The sequence below is a fragment of the Schistocerca americana genome, chromosome 3, assembly GCF_021461395.2.
Source record: "Schistocerca americana isolate TAMUIC-IGC-003095 chromosome 3, iqSchAmer2.1, whole genome shotgun sequence".
Classification (NCBI taxonomy): Eukaryota; Metazoa; Arthropoda; class Insecta; order Orthoptera; family Acrididae; genus Schistocerca; species Schistocerca americana.
The window spans coordinates 76,748,196-76,768,366 of NC_060121.1; the positions used below are offsets into that span (position 1 = coordinate 76,748,196).

Below are 20,171 nucleotides of genomic sequence, written 5' to 3' on the forward strand. Positions count from 1 at the left end.
TATGATGCGACATTGCAGTCCGTTTTTTTTTATGTTTCAGTCGTGCTGAGCTGCAGTCCTACATGTTACCATTCTCTCATTTTTTGACGTATCTAAGTATTTTGTTTCTTACTGCAACTGTAAAAGTCAACTGAAGGTCTTGCTTTTCTCGCTGGTGTGGTATTGATTCCATCCCACTGATGTCCTAAGGAATGTCTTGTTGCGCCACCATCTGTTGCTAAGTATATACCTCTGGTGGAATGCAGTTGATATTTAATTGAGGACACATATGCTCGTGATTTTGATTCCTATTCAGATGAATAGAGCTATCTATCGACAAAAATATCACTGTGGAATCTGCTACGCTACCATGTGTAATGCAGCGAAATGTCTGAAACGTTTTGCACATATTGCGACAGTTTTCTCCACAAATTTGAAGTAATAAATTCTAATAAAAGGAAAAAATAAATTAAGTGCTAATCTGCAGTTTGGCGTCTACAATTGACATATGTAGGAGAGAGGTGCCTTTGTTTTACGAGGTCCCAATGCATACCACTACTACAGAATACTACCTCTAGCACTGTCCGACATCTTGTGATGTCGGAGTGAAATACGTGCTTCTTGGTGCCATATTATCGGCTACGTGTTGAGGAACATGTCTTCTGACGGCAGTGTTCATTTTGTTGTGGTTTTCATCGACTGTAACCGTTCTCTTGTGCACGTGCCGAAGAGAATTAACGTTAAAGATAATGGGAACATAATGTTTTATTTTTGGTTAACGTACATGAAACAGCTTTAATTTAGAGACATTGATGACTCCGTATTCGTTGCGGTTCGTTTGTAGGAAACTGACAATAGCGACGTTGCTTATAATCTACCGCTAGAAGCTTCCTATATTCCGCTGGTACAATTTATGAAACTTTTGCGTATAATGAGCTTTAAAAATGTGTTCCGCTTTATTAGTGCAACATAATGTTTAGAAACCACGTGGTGAGTCGTATCATCCGTTCTTTATGCTAAGTTATTAATCGAATAATCATTGTGTATTATAGTACGAAAACAGATAGGCGTTATGGCAAGTGAGGCGTAGAAGAATTGCATGTAGTTGTAACAGTATATTTAACTGGCAATCACGGATTGAATGTATGTGAACGAATATAAAATGTTCCTAAGCTAACTATGGAGAGGCATGCTGAAAATGAAAAGAAAATTGCTAACGGGGATACTAAAATGTTTTCCAGCGAAACTGAAAACGAATCGCAGTCATATGTTCTTACATTTCAAAAGATAATGTTGGATTCACGCTTTTCGGACGTAAGAAAACTTGCGTTAGACTTTGCACAACGAGTCGGTTTGCCCCAGAATTTCAGTGCAGAAGAAGCAATGGCAGACAAAAAGTGGGCTGAAGATTTCCGTCCAAGCAAAGGAGAATACGAATGGAGCTACAGCTCGACCTGTGAAAAGGAAGTATTTTCGAGACTCTGTGCGGAAACCCCCACAGAAAATCATTCCTAAAATACAGGAATGGTGCAGTGAGTCTTTTAGAAACAGCGAAAGGAAGAAGTGACCAGACGCATAAAGTAAAGAAATGTGGACTCCTGCACTCCTGCGAAGTGGACAGGGATGGGAAAAGGAGGGAGGAAGTTGTGTCGTGGTGGCAGCAAATGGTGTTGTGAGAACTAAAACATGGGACATTTCCTTAAACTTAGACTGACAGATATCTTTCAGGTCAGGGATATAGATTATAAGGATGTTAAAGTTCATGCGCACACTTACACATATTAAGAAACCAGATACTTAAGTTGTATCATTTGCAGATGTTTAGAAAATTAGATGTAGTGTGTTTTAGTTTTCCAAGATTTTTAGTTCCTTAAATCTGATACCGAGAACAGCGTCCCACAGTTGAGCATGGCATTGTTTAAATATCTTGATAACTGGCTGTTTAGACTATAGTAAACCAAATCTCAAAAATGATTAAATTTTGGCAACTCTTCCCTAGTCGTGTAGGTTATTGTATGCAATAGTAAGGAAAAGATTGTCTTAATAGTTACGAAATAATTTCTCTCTCTACCTTTATTCAATTTCATTGTTTTAGCTATGGACGATACTATTTGTTACAATTACCACGATTGTAATTTCGACCTTCGGTCTTTTTAAAGTGGTTAAATGTGCTGAAAATACAACAACTGTCAATAAAGTAGATAAAATGGATTTAAGCCTACGTTCATTTCATTAACGTTGATTATTGCTGTGTTGTCAGTACTTTTAACGACTATAAAATGACCGAAGTTGGAAATTACAACCGTGGAAATCATAGTAAATAGTACAGTAGATGGTGAATGTGATGCCATTAAACAAATTCTATGGCACTGCCATCCCACAAGAAATACAACTGTGAAATTTTAAGTTTATTTCGGTGGTATGGAAGTCAGGAAGAAATGCGAGACCGCAGAGCAGCTTAAGACTTCTCAAAGATTACGTCTGGAAAATTTATTCGTTTTGTGTGAAACATATTAGCAGGTAACATGAAGCGGCCCAAAGAAATGTACATCTACATCTGCATCTACATAGTATTCCGCAACCCACCGTACGGTCAGTAGCGGAGGGTTCTCTGTACCACTACTAATCATTTCCCTTCCTGTTCCACTCGCAAATAGAGCTAGCCAAAATCAATTATCTACACAATGACAAGCCAAAACGTTATGAACACCTGCTTAATAGCTTTCTGTCTGTCTCGGAACGAAATACATAACCGATTCTGCGTATCAGGGAGCCGATAGTTTTTTGGCAGGTTTGTGCAAGTACGTCGCATTATGTGTCTACGCACAGGTCATGTTATTCTCGTAAATAACAGGTCGCTGATGTATGTACGCGGTGATGACGCCCGATAGCGACTCATACGGGTTGCATAGGATTTATATCAGGTGAATCTATTCGCAGAGACATCAACGTGAGTTCACTACAATGCTGCCCAAACCACCGCAGCGCGGTTCTGGCTCCGAGTCACGGGCAGTCATACTGTTTAAAGGTGGCATCGTCATCGGGGAAGACATCAAGCATGAAGGGCAGCAGGTGGTTTGCAGCTGGCTGCGTGCCTTCGGTTACTACCACAGGTCCTACGCAGGACCAGGAGAATGTCTCCCATAGCTTAATACTGCTCCCCTCGGCCTGCGTCCGTGGCGCACTGCACATTTCGAGCCACCCTTCACCACGTTGACGGCGTTTGTGGAGGTGACCACCGACCTAGTGTAGCAAAAATGTGATTCACCCGAAGAGACTACATGTTTCTGTTGATCGGCCATCGAATCCCGATGGCCCCGTGCTCACTGGAAGCGTAATCGACGACCCCTTTGGGTCAACATGTGAACACGTAGGGGTGGACTGCAGCGGAGATCCATGTTCATCAGTGTGCGATGCACGGTGTGCTCCGAAACACCTGTGCGTGCATCAGCACTGCGCTCTTGCAGCGGAGATGCCACGGATCACCATCTATCCTACTTTACAGAACAGACAACCCACCGAACCACACGTTCTTTGAAGAGTCGCGGACGTCCAACCATTTAGCACCTAGTTGCAGTTTCGCTGTCGTACCTCTTTTCCGTAGCCGCAAGTATACAGTCAATCAGCTTCGCCGTTTTCGAGATACACGTTCACAGGCTCTTCGTAATAACAAATGGCCGTTTGTCAAAGTCGCTTACTCAGCGGATTTCCCGCTTTCAGCCCATATCTTGGCTAGGGTGGTCTCGCGTCCGTGTCTGCTCCGTTTACACACTTTTGTTATCGCGTCACGTGCCCGCACCGACACCAGCCGGCGTCGTACGTAGCGGTGGGCAGAGGTCGAAACGTCCTGGCTGCTCACTGTACGTATCCGCGCGAGCCCTGCTCTCTCTGACCTTATCCTCACAGTCCTTACGCGAAATGTAAGTGGGTGGAAGTCAGCTTCAAATGCCGGTCCTCTAAGCTTACTCAGAGTGTGCCTTGAGAGAAAAGTCGCCTTGCCCCAGGTATTCCCATTTGATTAATGAAAACGTCTGGGCTGAATTGCCGTGGTCCATATATAAAACTTCTTCTCCTTCCTCACGTTTCGATGCCTACTGCGGTCAACATCTACCGTGGTCAGTCGGCGACTGGCTGCTAGGCTCGCTCGCTCGCTGTAAAACACTGGCGACATATTTCAGATGTAGAGGCAGTGTAAGCAGCGGAGCTGGTGTTCCTGCGCTGACCTGTGGTGTTGGCAGTGGGACCTGCCTTGACGAGCTGTCCTCAGTGAGCGTCGCTGGCTATAGAGACGCTCTTTGTATCTTCATCGGGACTGCGGGAGAGGACTACTCCCGCAGTAGGTCGGGCCAGCGTCTTGTAGGCCTGTAGTGGACCTGTTGGCCCAGCCCACGAATTAGACCGCTGTCAGAGTGTTCTGCGTTGTTGTAGAACACCCTGGTGATTTTCCGGAAGTGATCCCGCAGGAAAGGTGTGCCTGCTTCCTCGTGGAGCAGCCTCGTGGGGTAGCGAGGCGGCTTGTGGAGCGCAAGTCGCAGCGCCCTATTCTGGATGCGTTGGAGCGTCGCAATGTGTGTCGCTGCTGTGTTACCCCACTCCACGGCCGCATATTCCAGAACCGGTCGTACCGAGGCCAGGTGCATGGAGAGGCCGTGGAGTGGAAGTAGTGCAGACGAGGGGTTGAGCAGCGGGTACAGCGCACGTAGTCTCCCCACTGCTTTCCCTCTGACGTCGCGGACGATGGGCAGGCACGTCAGGAACCTGTCCAGTGTGACACCGAGGTTTCCAGAATGAAATTTTCACTCTGCATCATAGTGTGCGCTGATATGAAACTTCCTGGCAGATTAAAATTGTGTGCCGGACCGAGACTCGAACTCGGGACCTTTGCCTTTCTCGGGCAAGTGCTCTACCAACTGAGCTACCCAAGCATTACTCACGCCCCGTCCTCACAGCTTTACTTCTGCCAGTATCTCGTCTCCTACCTTCCATACTTTACAGAAGCTCTCCTGCGAACCCTGCAGAACTAGCACTCCTGAAAGAAGGAAGTTTCATATCAGCGCACACTCCGCTGCAGAATGAAAATCTCATTATGGAAACATCCCCAGACTGTGGCTAAGCCATGTCTGCGCAGTACCCTTTCTTTCAGGAGTGCTAGTTCTGCAGGATTCACATGAGAGCTTGTGTGAAGTTGGTCGGCGGTGTTCAGAGAGTATATCAGGGGTCCGAGAACCGACCACTACGGCACTCCCGCTCGAATCTGCCGGATGTGCCACCATCTGCTCGGACGTGGAATGTGCGCCCCGATAGATACGAGCGCTGTAGGACCGCGTGCGACGTCGGCACCCAGTGTACATAAAGTTTGTACACGAGGCCGTCGTGCCACACACAGTCTTAGGCCTCGGAGACGTCGAGAAGCACCGCCCCTAGGTACTCCCGCGTCTCCAGCGCTCGCATCGCCTACTCCAGGAGGCGCAACAGCTACTGGGTGGTCGAGCGGCCGCTCCGGAACCCGAACTGTTCCTGGGGGATGAGTTGCTGTTCCGTCACCTGGCGTAAAAGCCGCTCCACGTACAACCTCTCAAAGACTTTTGAGAGGGACTGGAGGTCGCTGATCGGCCGGTAGTTGGCTGCCTGACGTGGGTCCTTGCTGCTCTTGCGGATGGCAACCACGAGGAAGGGAAAGTCCCAGAGCGAAGGATGCTGTTGAAGATGTCCGCCAGAGACTGGTGTACCTCTGGGGGTAGCAAACTCAACAGGCAGTTGGTTACACCATCCGTGCCACCCGCCTTCTTGGGGCTGAAGCGACGGAGCTGCAGATCGACTTCTGCAACCGTGATTTTCTCTATCGTGTCGTCCTCTTCACGCGCAGTGACAAAAACAGGGAGGCGGTCATCCACTGGCGGACGTGGTCGGCATCGAACACGTCATCGGCGGGGTGGAAATTTTCCGCGAACGTGTCCGCGAAGATGCTGGCTTTCGCATCCGGCTCGCAGACAACGTTCGCACCCACGTGGAGGGGCGGGACTCGCTGGTGACGGCGAAGGAAGCGCCTGGCCGCCGCCAAGAACTGCCATCTGTCGTCGTTAGGGTGGCCACAAGGCCCGCCCAGTCACGATCCGGTGATCATCTATGGCGGCCGGAATCTCACGCCGCGCCCTGTTGAGGCGGCGCTTCGTCTCGGCCAACCGCGTGAGCTGCCCCTCTCGATAGAGGCGATTTTTGTGCGTGATTTTCTCTAAGATGTGCAGCGGGAGTTTGCGCGACATTTCTCGAACCCCTCCTACAACCTCTGGATGGGGATGACAGGCCAGATGGAATTGTCGCCTACGCAGACGACGTATTAGTTGTAGTAACTGCAAACAACAGAGCCCAGTTAGAAGAGGAAGCCAGTGGAATACAACAAACAACTACTCAGTGGTGTCACAACAACAAACTCAGGATAGCCGAAAACAAAACAACATACAGTTTACTGAAAGGATCGCTCCAAAGGAATCCTTCGGTTAAAATTAGGGACACAAACATCAAACGAGCACGCATTACGCGCTATCTTGGGGTACACATAGATAAAAATTGAATTTCCACGAACACATAAGGCTAACAACAGACAAAGCAGAAAAAATACTGCACAAACTGGTGAGGCTAAATTCAAAACAGTACAGACTACCTCTACCAGTCATACGTACATACCACTGTGCACTCTTCGGATTAGTACTCAGCTTCGGAGCTAGCACGTGGGCACATAGACTGAACGTGGTCACCAACAAAGCACCCGACAGACGAGGGCAGAGAAGGGTCCTACTTAGGCTATACATGGCAAGGTGAGTGGGATGTAAGTGATAAGGGACGTAGACTGCACGACTTCCTTCCTGACGTAAGGGAGAGGTTGAGAATGAAACATATGGATCCCAGCCGCGGTATGGTACATTTCTTAAACGGACACGGAACTTGTCCCACGCACTTAAACCGCGTGAGTCTGAGGCAGACACCTACATGCACATGCGGGGAAGAAGGTTCCCCAGAACACACTGTCTGTTTCTGCGGGCAATAAGCAGACAATAGACATACACTACATTTAGATTACACAGATACAGACATAGATCTATACACAGCAATAACAGACGAAGAACAATGGGAACAATTAAACGCACTGACAAACAGTATTTCAAAAACAAAACGTGAAGAGTATATGCAGACACGAGATTACGGACATGCCTATGTGCAGCGTAACAGTAATCTCCAGAGGATGGACGGCGATACCCACAGTGACAACGAAAATAGTGACAATGAGGAGGAACAGGAGGAGGAAGGTGAGATGTGACAGTAAATAAGCAAAAGTGCTGGCAATCTAGCCAAGAAAACACCAAATGGTGTACATGGATGGGCACCCAAAGTAGTTAATACGTAGGATTAGTAATAAATAGGATAAGCAACATAATTTCTCTACTAATAACCATTCGTGAGTGTATGTGTGTGTGTGTGTGTGTGTGTGTGTGTGTGTGTGTGTGTGTGTGTGTTTGTGTGTGTGTTTGTGTGTGTGTGAGTGACTGGCGGTTAACGGTTCGAAGAAACCATTCCGAGGTATTCACCGTCAGTCACATTCGGTGATGGTACTAACAAATCTCTCATCTCTCCTATCTTCCTTTTATTTTCTTCTTAAGAAACAACAAAATTTTATTTATATTTCAACCTTAAATTATTGTTATTTTGAAAAGTATCATTCTGTGTAAATGTTGTAGATAAAACAAAAGGAAAGAAAACTGTAAAAAGATGAAAAACGAAAATTGTAAGATGTACGACCTGTTATAAACATCCGGTAACAGGTCTATACTTTGGCAATAAATAAATAAGTGAAATAAATAAAAACAAATCTAACGGTGACAGACGTGAAGTGCCCGACACCTTTCAGTACGGCGACGTCGAGCACGTCAGGCTGGCCGCGATGGGAGAAGGCGGTGAGGCCCAAGGGCCCCAGTACTATCGCGCCCTGCCGTTGTGTGGCGCGAAGGAGGCGGCGGCCGCTGGCGTTGGTGATGCGTGTGCTTGCGTGTGCTTGGCGTTCAAGTCGCCAGCAGTGAAGATCTTCCCGCGCAACGCCAGCAGGGCGTCGAAGTCAGCCTCCTGGAACAGCCCCTCGGCGGCCTGTAGGCCGCAACGAAGGTGAGGACCCCCGCCGCAGTGGTGACAGCCACCCCAGTGGCCTCCACCGCGGTGAGGGGCGGTACATCTACATCTGCATGATTACTCTATAATTCACATTTAAGTGCTTGGCAGAGGGTTCTTCTCCCTACCATTCCACTCCTGAACAGTGCGCGGGAAAAACGAACACCTAAACCTTTATGTTCGAGCTCTGATTTCTCTTATTTTATTTTGATGATCATTCCTACCGATGTAGGTTGGGCTCAACAAAATATTCTCGCATTCGGAAGAGAAAGTTGGTGACTGAAATTTCGTAAATAGATCTCGCCGCGAGGAAATACGTCTTTGCTTTAATGACTTCCATCCCAGCTCGCGTATAGTATCTGCCACACTCTCTCCCCTATTACGTGATAATACAAAACGAGCTGCCCTTTTTTGCACCTTTTCGATATCCTCCGTCAACCCCACCTGGTAAGGATCCCACACCGCGCAGCAATATTCTAACAGAGGACGAACGAGTGTAGTGTAAGCTGTCTCTTTAGTGGACTTGTTGCATCTTCTAAGTGTCCTGCCAATGAAACGCAATCTTTAGCTCGCCTTTCCCACAATATTATCTATGTGGTCCTTCCAACTGAAGTTGTTCGTAATTTTTACACCCAGGCACTTGGTTGAATTGACAGCCTTGAGAATTGTACTATTTACCGAGTAATCGAATTCCAACGGATTTCTTTTGGAACTCATGTGGATCACCTCACACTTTTCGTTATTTAGCGTCAACTGCCACCTGCCACACCATACAGCAATCTTTTCTAAATCGCTTTGCAACCGATACTAGTCTTCGGATGACCTTACTAGACGGCAAATTACAGCATCATCCGCGAACAACCGAAGAGAACTGCTCAGATTGTCATCCAGGTCATTTATATATATCAGGAACAGCAGAGCTCCCAAGACGCTTCCCTGGGGAACCCCTGATATCACTTCAGTTTTACTCGATGATTTACCGTCTATTACTACGAACTGCGACCTTCCTGACAGGAAATCACGAATCCAGTCGCACAACTGAGACGATACCCCGTAGGTCCGCAGCTTGTTTAGAAGTCGCTTGTGAGGAATGGTGTCAAAAGCTTTCCGGAAATCTAGAAATACGGAATCAACTTGAGATCCCCTGTCGATAGTGGCCATCACTTCGTGCGAATAAAGAGCTAGCTGCGTTGCACAAGAACGATGTTTTCTGAAACCATGCAGATTACGTATCAATAGATCATTCCCTTAGAGGTAATTCATAATGTTTGAATATACACTCCTGGAAATGGAAAAAAGAACACATTGACACCGGTGTGTCAGACCCACCATACTTGCTCCGGACACTGCGAGAGGGCTGTACAAGCAATGATCACACGCACGGCACAGCGGACACACCAGGAACCGCGGAGTTGGCCGTCGAATGGCGCTAGCTGCGCAGCATTTGTGCACCGCCGCCGTCAGTGTCAGGCAGTTTGCCGTGGCATACGGAGCTCCATCGCAGTCTTTAACACTGGTAGCATGCCGCGACAGCGTGGACGTGAACCGTATGTGCAGTTGACGGACTTTGAGCGAGGGCGTATAGTGGGCATGCGGGAGGCCGGGTGGACGTACCGCCGAATTGCTCAACACGTGGAGCGTGAGGTCTCCACAGTACATCGATGTTGTCGCCAGTGGTCGGCGGAAGGTGTACGTGCCCGTCGACCTGGGACCGGACCGCAGCAACGCACAGATGCACGCCAAGACCGTAGGATCCTACGCAGTGCCGTAGGGGACCGCACCGCCACTTCCCAGCAAATTAGGGACACTGTTGCTCCTGGGGTATCGGCGAGGACCATTCGCAACCGTCTCCATGAAGCTGGGCTACGGTCCCGCACACCGTTAGGCCGTCTTCCGCTCACGCCCCAACATCATGCAGCCCGCCTCCAGTGGTGTCGCGACAGGCGTGAATGGAGGGACGAATGGAGACGTGTCGTCTTCAGCGATGAGAGTCGCTTCTGCCTTGGTGCCAATGATCGTCGTATGCGTGTTTGGCGCCGTGCAGGTGAGCGCCACAATCAGGATTGCATACGACCAAGGCACACAGGGCCAACACCCGGCATCATGGTGTGGGGAGCGATCTCCTACACTGGCCGTACACCACTGGTGATCGTCGAGGGGACACTGAATTGTGCACGGTACATCCAAACCGTCATCGAACCCATCGTTCTACCATTCCTAGACCGGCAAGGGAACTTGCTGTTCCAACAGGACAATGCACGTCCGCATGTATCCCGTGCCACCCAACGTGCTCTAGAAGGTGTAAGTCAACTACCCTGGCCAGCAAGATCTCCGGATCTGTCCCCCATTGAGCATGTTTGGGACTGGATGAGGCGTCGTCTCACACGGTCTGCACGTCCAGCACGAACGCTGGTCCAACTGAGGCGCCAGGTGGAAATGGCATGGCAAGCCGTTCCACAGGACTACATCCAGCATCTCTACGATCGTCTCCATGGGAGAATAGCAGCCTGCATTGCTGCGAAAGGTGGATATACACTGTACTAGTGCCGACATTGTGCATGCTCTGTTGGCTGTGTCTATGTGCCTGTGGTTCTGTCAGTGTGATCATGTGATGTATCTGACCCCAGGAATGTGTCAATAAAGTTTCCCCTTCCTGGGACAATGAATTCACGGTGTTCTTATTTCAATTTCCAGGAGTGTAGTATATGTTCCAAAACCCTACTGCAAACCGACGTCAATGATATAGGTCTGTAGTTCGATGGATTACTCCTACTACCCTTCTTACACACTGGTGCGACCTCCGCAATTTTCCAATCTGTAGGTACAGATCTATCGGTGAGCGAGCGGTTGTATATGGTTGCTAAGTAGGGAGCTATTGTATCAGCGTAATCTGAAAGGAACCTAATCGGTATACAATCTGGACCTGAAGACTTGCCCGTATCAAGCGATTTGAGTTGCTTCTAAGAAACGCATGGTAGCAGATGTTCGTGTTTCAAATTCTGGAATATTCCATTCGTCTTCCCTGGTGAAGGAATTTCGGAAAACTGCGTTCAATAACTCCGCTTCATCGGCACAGTCATCGGTAACAGTACCATCGGCACTGTGCAGCGAAGGTATTGACTGCGTCTGGTGGCAGAATTTCTTCGGATTTTGTACCAAATTTCGAGACGATGTTTCGTTGTGGAACCTATTAAAGGCATCTCGCATTGAAGTCCGTGCCAAATTTCGCGCGTCTGTAAATTTTAGCCAATCTTCGGGATTTCGCGTTCTTCTGAACTTCGCAAGCTTTTTCCGTTGCCTCTGCAACAGCGTTCGGACCTGTTTTGTGTACCATGGGGGATCAGTTCCATCTCTTACCAAGTTATGAGGTATGAAACTCTCAAGTGCTGTTGCTACTATATCTTTGAATTTGAGCCACATCTCGTCTACATTTGCACAGTCAGTTCGGAAAAATGGAGACTGTCTCTTAGGAAGGCTTCTAGTGACACTTTATCCGCTTTTTTAAATAAAATTATTTTGCGTTTGTTTCTGGTGGATTTCGAAGAGACGGTATTGAGCCTAGCTACAACGACGTTGTGATCACTAATCCCTGTATCAGTCATGATGCTCTCTATTAGCTCTGGATTGTTTGTGGCTAAGAGGTCAAGTGTGTATTCGCAACCATTTACAATTCGCGTGGGTTCGTGGACTAACTGCTCGAAATAATTTTCGGAGAAAGAATTTAGTACAATCTCTGAAGATGTTTTCTGCTTACCACCGGTTTTGAACAAGTATTTTAGCCAACATATCAAGGGAAGGTTGAAGCCCCCACCAACTATAACCGTATGAGTGGGGTATTTATTTGTTAAAAGACTCAAATGTTCTCTGAACTGTTCAGCAACTATATCATCGGAGTCTGGAGGTCGGTAGAAGGAGCCAATTGTTAACTTAGTTCCGCTGTTAAGTACGAGGGCTATCCACAAAGTACATAACGTTTTGGAATTAAAAACAAATAAAGTATTGGAAATTTTTTTTATTATATACAGATGAAAGCCACACTTCTATACTACTTTTCTACATAGTTGCCATTTAAATTAAGGCACTTATCGTAGCGATGGGAGAGCATGGAAATTCCTTCGTCTTAAAATTCGGCCGCCTGCGCCTTCAACCACGTGGTTACCTCTTCTTGAAGCTGTGCGTCGTCATAAAAGCACTGCATAGCCAACCACTTCTTCATTGCTGGGAATAAGTGGAAGTCACTTGGTGCCAGGTCGGGACTGTACGGCGGATGAGGAAACAACTCCCACTTAAAAGATTCGCGAACTTCACGAGTGGCATTTGCCGTGTGGGCCTGGGCGTTGTCGTGAATCAGCAAGATCTTTGAGCCCAACTTTCCCTTGCGCTTGTTTTGTATAGCTCTTCTGAGGTTGTGCAGAGTTTGGTAAAACCTTTGAGAGTTTATTGTAGTGCCTCTTTTCAGGAAATTCACAAAAATTGTATTTCTACAGGGTTACTGATTAACCACGTGGTTGAAGGCGTAGGCGGTCGCATTTTACGACGAAGGAATTTCCAAGCCCGTCCATCGCTACGATTAGTGCCTTAATTTAAACGGCAACTATGTAGGAAAGTAGTATTTAAGTGTGGCGTTCATCTGCATATAATAAAAAAAATTTCCAATACTTAATTTATTTTTAATTCCAAAACGTAATGTACTTTGTGGATAGCCCTCGTATAACCTCCACCCATACCAATTCGCACGGAGTATCTACTTCGACTTCACTACAAGATAAACCACTACTGACAGACACAAACACTCCACCACCAATTCTGTCTAATCTATCTTTCCTGAACACCGTCTGAGACTTCGTAAAGATTTCTGCCGAACTTATTTCAGTCTTTTGCCAGCTTTCTGCACCTATAACGATTTCAGCTTCTGTGCTTTCTATTAGCTGGCCTTCGTGATGTTTGAGGGACGCTTTGACGTAGATGGCCGTCCCGCCACCAAGGGTCAGCCTGTCGGTGCGGTAGCACCGATAGTTGGCCGCCTTCACACGAATTCCCGGCAGCAGGAATGTCTCGCACACGAGGTAAATGTCAATTGCCTCGTCGCGCAAGAACGCCCTGAATTCCCCTTGCTGGGAGACCGAGCTGTTCGCGTTGGAGGTGCAAACGGCGAGTTCACGGATGTGGCGATTATCCATGGCGGGCAGAAGCAGCAAGGCCGGCCTGAAGGGCCGTCGTAACCGCGGTGACGAGCACCGGGAGTTGCTCGAGCAGCTGGCTTAACGACCGCAAAAGCGATCGGGAGCCGAGGGTGCCGCTGGGGCGACCTCCGCTACGGGGGCGGCTCGTTGCGACCACTCCGTAGAAGGAGACTGCCGTGGAACACCGGCAGCTAGCTGCAGAGGCGGCGCAGCACGAGTTGGGGGGTGCTGCCGCGGCAGAGTGTCGGCGGCAGTCCGTTGCGGAGCGGCAGGGGTGGCCCGGCCCGCGCGCCGGCGACTCCTGCGTGGGGCGGCATCCCGTATGCCAGGCGTGGTTGCCACGGTTGCCACTCGACCGGGGGAAGCCGCGGACGGCGCAGTCGGCTGTTGCCGCTCGCCAACGGCCTGCTCCGTTCGCTGGGTGGAGGAGGCAGACGGTCCGCCCTCGGTGGCGGCAGCAAAGTTGGTGGACGGGTGCACTTTACGAGAAGGAGAAGCCGACGCGACGTTGCTGGTTTAGGCCCAGTTTGGAGGCCGAACAGCCTCTGTAACTGGCAATGTGCTGCCCGCCGCAGTTGCAGCACGTCGGTTTTTCTTCTCGGGTGAGCCCACAGGATTTGCTCTCGTGCCGCCCGCGCACTTTACGTAGCGGGGCAGCACGGAGCAGTAGCGGGAGATGTGGGCCAGCCTCTGGCACGAGAAGCACTGGACCCTCTCGCCTTTGGCCCGAGGCGGCTCCACCGCGACCTCGACACGGCCGACCCGCTGCACCTGGGAAATCTTCCGGTTTTCCAGGTTGTCAACGAGCATAACCTGGTACAGCGGCATGTCTCGGTGAGTTCTAGGGGACTTCATCAGGCTGGTGGACCGGATGCCATATAGCCCATGTGCTCGAGCTCCTCTCGGTGGTAGTGAGTGCCGAACTTGAGGGGAAGATGGCGAAAAACCACCTTCAGAAGTTTGAGCGGCGCGGAAGGGTGTGTGTAGCACGGGATGCCATCCGTAAAGATGGTGTCCATCACCACGCGGTACTCTTCATTGGACGTCACTGTGACCTTGTAGAGGTCACGGCCGGCGGCCTTGACAGTAGTGGACGTGGCCACCCTGTCAAGTTTCTGCTGGAAATCCATGTAGGCGCCGTCCCATTCGACGACGATGGGCGGCGGGGGTGGCGGCTTCTTCTGGGGCGGCGCCAGAGGCGCGTCCGCATCAGGCTGCCGGGAGGCAGCAGGCGAACGACTGGGTCACTGCGTCTTCGTTGCCGGCCTCGGCTTGGCGGTGCTCCGGGAGGAGCTCGCGACCGTCTTCACAACCTCTGTGGCGGAGGCGCGGGAGGCCCTAGACGCCTTCTTCCGCGGCCTCGCGGTGTCAGAGGTCAGGGAGGCGTTGTCGCAATCGTCGTGCGTCACAACCCGGCGCTTTCAGGGCGCGCGGGCATCGTCAGGGTCGATGTCGCGACGCTCTGCCTCTGCAATCTGCTCAGCAAGCTTTGCGCCCGGCAGTTCGATGGCGGCCACCTCGGTGGCCTCTGCAGCGGACTGTGCCCCCATCCAGACCGCGGGGTTTCCCCTAGCGTAGGACGGGGCTTCAACTAGCGCAGGCACGGGCTCTTCCTGTGTCTCTGGGGCCAGAGGGGCAAACGGGGGCACATCAACCTCTCGAATGGTCGAATCCAGCGGCGCAGCACCCACCGAGGCCACAGCCGCCGGGCCCGCAAACTCTTGCAGTGCGGCCGGCGAGGCTCTCGATGGCACACCCGACTCTTGCTGCCTCGTGTGCGGTAGTGTAGCTGCCTTCAGAATGGTACAGAAGGCAAGTATGGCCGCTTCGTCATCTTCTCGGCAAAGATGGGACTCCCCCGTGAGCGAGCTTGTTCATAAGAATGAACGCTCGGTCACGAGAGTGCACGTCATAAGTAAAAGAGTCATCGTTAGCGTAGTCAGGAGTCGACTGCCGGATCGTCATAGGTGGGGGGCAGGAAGGGTCCACCTTCAGGATCAGCTCAGTCGCCTGAGCTGGCCCCACGGACGACGATCCGCCAACCCTTCGCATGGCGAGACACCTCTCTCATCGACATCTCGAGCAGAACTCGAGTGCGTGCGTAAGCGCGTGTGTCGTGCGTGCGTCGTGTGGCTGCTAGGCGCTGGAGGTCCCGCTTATACAGAGAGCTTAGATGGCGCCACCTCTCATCACGTGCTTTCGCCTTTAAAACTATCTCTGGCTAGTGCCATCTCTCTCGACTACAGGTAATCGATTGTCACTTCGTTGGTGCAAAGTCGACCGCCATATCTTGTCTAGTTTTATACCTTCTTATTTTTATTAAAATTATTTTCGTGTTTGCAGGTCTCTATAGCTTCTCTATACATGCGTGTATAATAATGTGAGGTCGTAGCTATCATCACCGTCTTTGAAAACGTGTTCCGTTACATCTGAATTGTCAATTTGTCCCAATCTACAGTTCCTTTTGTGTTCTGTTAGGCTGGTATTAACACTCCTTCTAGTTGTTCCAATATAAACCATGCAACAGTTACACGGAATTTTATACACACTTGGGGTAGCTAACGGGTGTCGTGCGTCTTTCACCGATCTTAAACTTTCTCTAATTTTCTTGGTAGGTCGAAAGATTGTCTCCACTTTCCCACTACGATCCGTGGTGTTATGAATAAATGGAAGTAAAACTTTTCCAGACGACGTTTGTTGTTGTCGTGTATTTTCGGACACTTTTCTTCTAGGGTGGAGTGCTCGATCTATCTCGTGGTCAGTGTACTCATTTCTCTTGAAAGCCGTTCGCAAGTGGCTTAATTCATATTGCAAATAAATAGGCTCACAGATTTTACTAGCCCTGTCCACAAAAGTTTTTATGACTCCTCTCTTCTGGCTAGGATGATCATTCCGTGTAGTTGTGGCATGGTTTATATTGGAACAACTAAAAGGAGTGTTGATACCCACCTAACGGACACAAAAGAAACTGTAGATTGCGACAAATTGACAAATCAGCTGTAGCGGAACGCGTTTTCAAAGACAGTGATCACGAAATAAAATTTACTGAGACAAACGTGATAGCTAGGACCACACAGTATTATACCAGCATGTGTAGAGAAGCTATAGACATCTACAAACATGAAAATAATTTTAATAAAAAATAAGAAGGATTAAAACTAGACAAGATATGGCGGTCGACTTTACACCAACGAATTGACAATCGATTACCTGTAGTCGAGAGAGATGGCAATAGACAGAGATAGTTTTAAAGTCGAAAGCACGTGATGACTGGTGGCGCTATCTAAGCGCTCTATACAAGCGGGGCCTCCAGCGCCCAGCAACCAGTCCCCGACTCACCTCGGAAGATATTGCCCGGAGTAGGCAACGAAACGTCAGAAGGGAGATGAAGTTTTATATATCGACCACAGCAATTCAGCCCGGAAGTTTTAATTAATGACGACGCCGGCCGTGAAAGCTTACATGTTATGATTAATTCCTATTTGAGTTACATAAGCATCTCCGTAATACTTGCGTGTATTTCGCACCTATCGATAACAAATCTAGCAGCGTGCCTCCTAATTGCTTCGATGTATTCCTTTAATCTGACCTGGTACGTATCCAAACCACTATAGCAGTATTCAAAAATACGAAGCACTAGTGTCCTATATGCAATTTCCTTTACAAATGAATCACACTTTCCCAAAATTCTCCCAATTAACCGAAGTTTACCATTCACCTTAACTATCACACTCCTCACATAATCGTTCCATTTCATGTCGCTTTGCAACTTTACTCCTATATATTTAAACAATGTGATTGTGTCAAGCAGTACACTACTAATGCTGTATCCGAACACTACATGTTCGTTTTTTCTTTTCATCCACATTAACTCACATTTTTCCTCATTTAGAGCCAGCTGCCTTCCATCACACCAGCTAGAAATTTTGTCTTATTCATCTCGTATCCTCTTACAATCAATCGACTTCGACAGCTTCTCCGAATCTGTACTAACCTTTACTGTCGTCATTGCGCATTCCATTTTGAACCCAGAGTGCAACAGCCTCGATCTTACTGGAACTACATGATGTCAGATCACTCTCTAAGTGATATGCTTACGACTGTTTATCTGCTGTTTGTAGCAGAAATACTCTCCTAGCCTTCTTGACTGATTAAATAACTTTCGTAACCATAGTCGTTATGATGTCATCATGATCCCCGTTTCTATACTAACGCCATCGACAAGGTCCGGCCTGTTTGTACCTACAGGGTCTGAGAGATCTCCATCACGTGTGGTCTGCCGAGGTAGGTGCTCAAGACAGTTTTCAGAAAACATGTTCAATAGTCTGACGTGTGGTATTCTAGGCACACTCTTGACACTGAGGGTCACGGAATATTAAATTCCCTGACAGTTTCCGAAATGGAATGTCCCGTGTTTCTAGCTCCAGCGTTCAAAGTCTGTTAATTCTTGTCGTGCGGCCATAATCACGGCGGAAGCCTTTTCAGATGAATCACGTGACTAAAACTGACAGCTCCGTCAAAGCATTGCCATTTTATACCCTGTGTGCTTGATATTACGGCCATCTGTATATATGTATATCGCTACTCCAGTTTTGTCACCTCAGTGTAAACGAGTCTGAGGTGAGAATATTCATAAATGACTGTAATATGATTTTTATTAATTAACTCAGGACTTATAGTCGTACAGAAGTAATTGAAACATCCAGAACCAATTCGATCAGCAGAGCACGGTATTTTGGTAGAAACACCTGAAAACCAGTCCTCCATTTGTTCCATACAAACGTAACGTAATTACTAAATTGCACTTAACCTTGTATTGAAATGGAGAGCTCTTGTCTTAAAGAGAAAGTTGTTATGGTGCGCTATACTAATAATATAGGTTGATAGCTTACAATGTTGGTCAAGTTTGCTTGCGCTTAGAAAAGTTATCATTTGCTTCTTACATTTGCTTTCAGTATGAAGTTAGTGTTGGATCTTTAAAGCATAGACTATTTCCATACATGCAGCGTTTCGTTCTTAATAAGAAAAGCTTAGAAATAAATAAGCAATCAATACGTTTCGGCGGCTCCGATATTATCGAGGTATCGCATCTATTCTGGTTCCGAACACCTACAACTGAAGTCAGGGCTGGCCTGAATCACAGTGCCGAATGAACAATAATTTGTCGTTCACAGTACATTAATCGTATTCCATTGACATCACGAGGAAGGTTCTGGGACCCGCAAATAAGTCAAGAAATTTCATTTTGTGTAATTGTAATACAATGAAATTACTAAACATTGTGAAACAGTACATATTCTAGGCTCGAAATGGCAAACTTATTGACGTCGTGGTTTTCTTGGGCCCACATTGTTATGATGTTTATGTGTAGTGGAACAGTTGTTACCTCACTTTTGGAAGCTGTTTCTGTTGTGACGTATTTATCCCATTAGACAGAATGGAAAGTTTAACTGCTGCAGTAACATAACGGCTGCACTAGTTGCACCAATGTTATACACGGACATTATCGCTGCATTTATTTCCTCGAAATCTATCTATTTCGGCCATGACTGTATTGACTGTGACTATCCTTTAGACGACTACTAACTGATTCTGGTCGTCTCCCCACTTGTTAGTGAGTGCTACGTTGCTAGGTTGTCAGGACCTGCCCTCTTCAATCTCTTTTTCAAATCATTTAACACGCAAGTGGCACAATACTGCAGCGTAGCTAACAGCATTTCGTGCTGCAGATCACAAGTTCAAACACAGCCACTAGCATTAATTTGCTATTAAGTATTTATAAGTTAAGGAAGGTTCTTGAAATGTGTAATGTTTGTGATACTTGTGTATTATGGAATATTCGATGTAAGTATGAATACCAGCATTCTGAAGTATTCGCTGTTAATATCAACACCAGTATTCTGCAATATTTGATGTCTGTATAAATAGCTACACTCTCCGTGCAGGAGTTCACTTCTGTTGTAGCTCCACGTTGACGTCAGTAATAAAAATTGCTTTAGTTCTAAGTGGTCTATTAAGCTGATGACCCTACCTACGGATTTGGACTTGACTATGGTTTCGACGTGACAACATTACGAAACATTAGTGTCAAATTGCACTCTTAAAGTAATTTGCAGCGAAGCAATATGTCAATAGAACATTGCTCTAGCATTATTCCGGTTACTAATATGTGGGGTTTTACTAGCCATGCAAGATGTTGTCAAATCCAGTTTGAAAATATCGGGACTTACGAACTTGAGAATAAAAGATGTCTTTGTGACAAGGATCTAAGATTCGGAACATAAGAAGCACGTAAATTAATATTTTCTTATAATACATTAATACAGCTACACTTGCATACAAAAGATAGGTTCTTTATATATATATATATATATATATATATATATATATAATCAGTCATTACCTTTCACCACAGACAACGCTGTGGCCGACAGCCTTCACTGAACGACCGACAGCAGCGGCGTTTCCGTAGAGTTGTCAATGCTGACAGACACACAACACTGCGTGAAATAACCGCATAAATCAATGTGGGACGCACGACGAGCGTACCCGCTAGGACAATACGGCGAAATTTGGCCTTAATGGGCTATGTGCAGCAGACGACCGACGTGAGTGCCTTTGTTAACAACACGACATCGCCTGCAGCGCCCCTCCTGTGCTCTCGACCGTATCAGTTGCACCCTGGATAACTGGAAAACTGTGGCCTGCTCAGACGAATACCGATTTCAGTTGATAAGCGCTCGTGGTAGAGTTCGAGTGTGGTGCAGACGCTACGAATCCGTGGACCCAAGGTGTCAACAAGTGTTAGCTGTTGGTGGCTCCATAATAGAGTGGTTTGTGTTTATATGGAAT

At 47.7% G+C, this 20,171-nt stretch overlaps 1 non-coding gene across 1 annotated transcript; it reads right to left on the reverse strand.

The window, feature by feature from the left end:
* Positions 1-4,830: 4,830 nt before the first annotated feature.
* On the reverse strand, positions 4,831-4,905 carry Trnas-aga. Its single transcript has one exon. It is a non-coding gene; the product is annotated as a tRNA-Ser (tRNA).
* Positions 4,906-20,171: the final 15,266 nt, after the last annotated feature.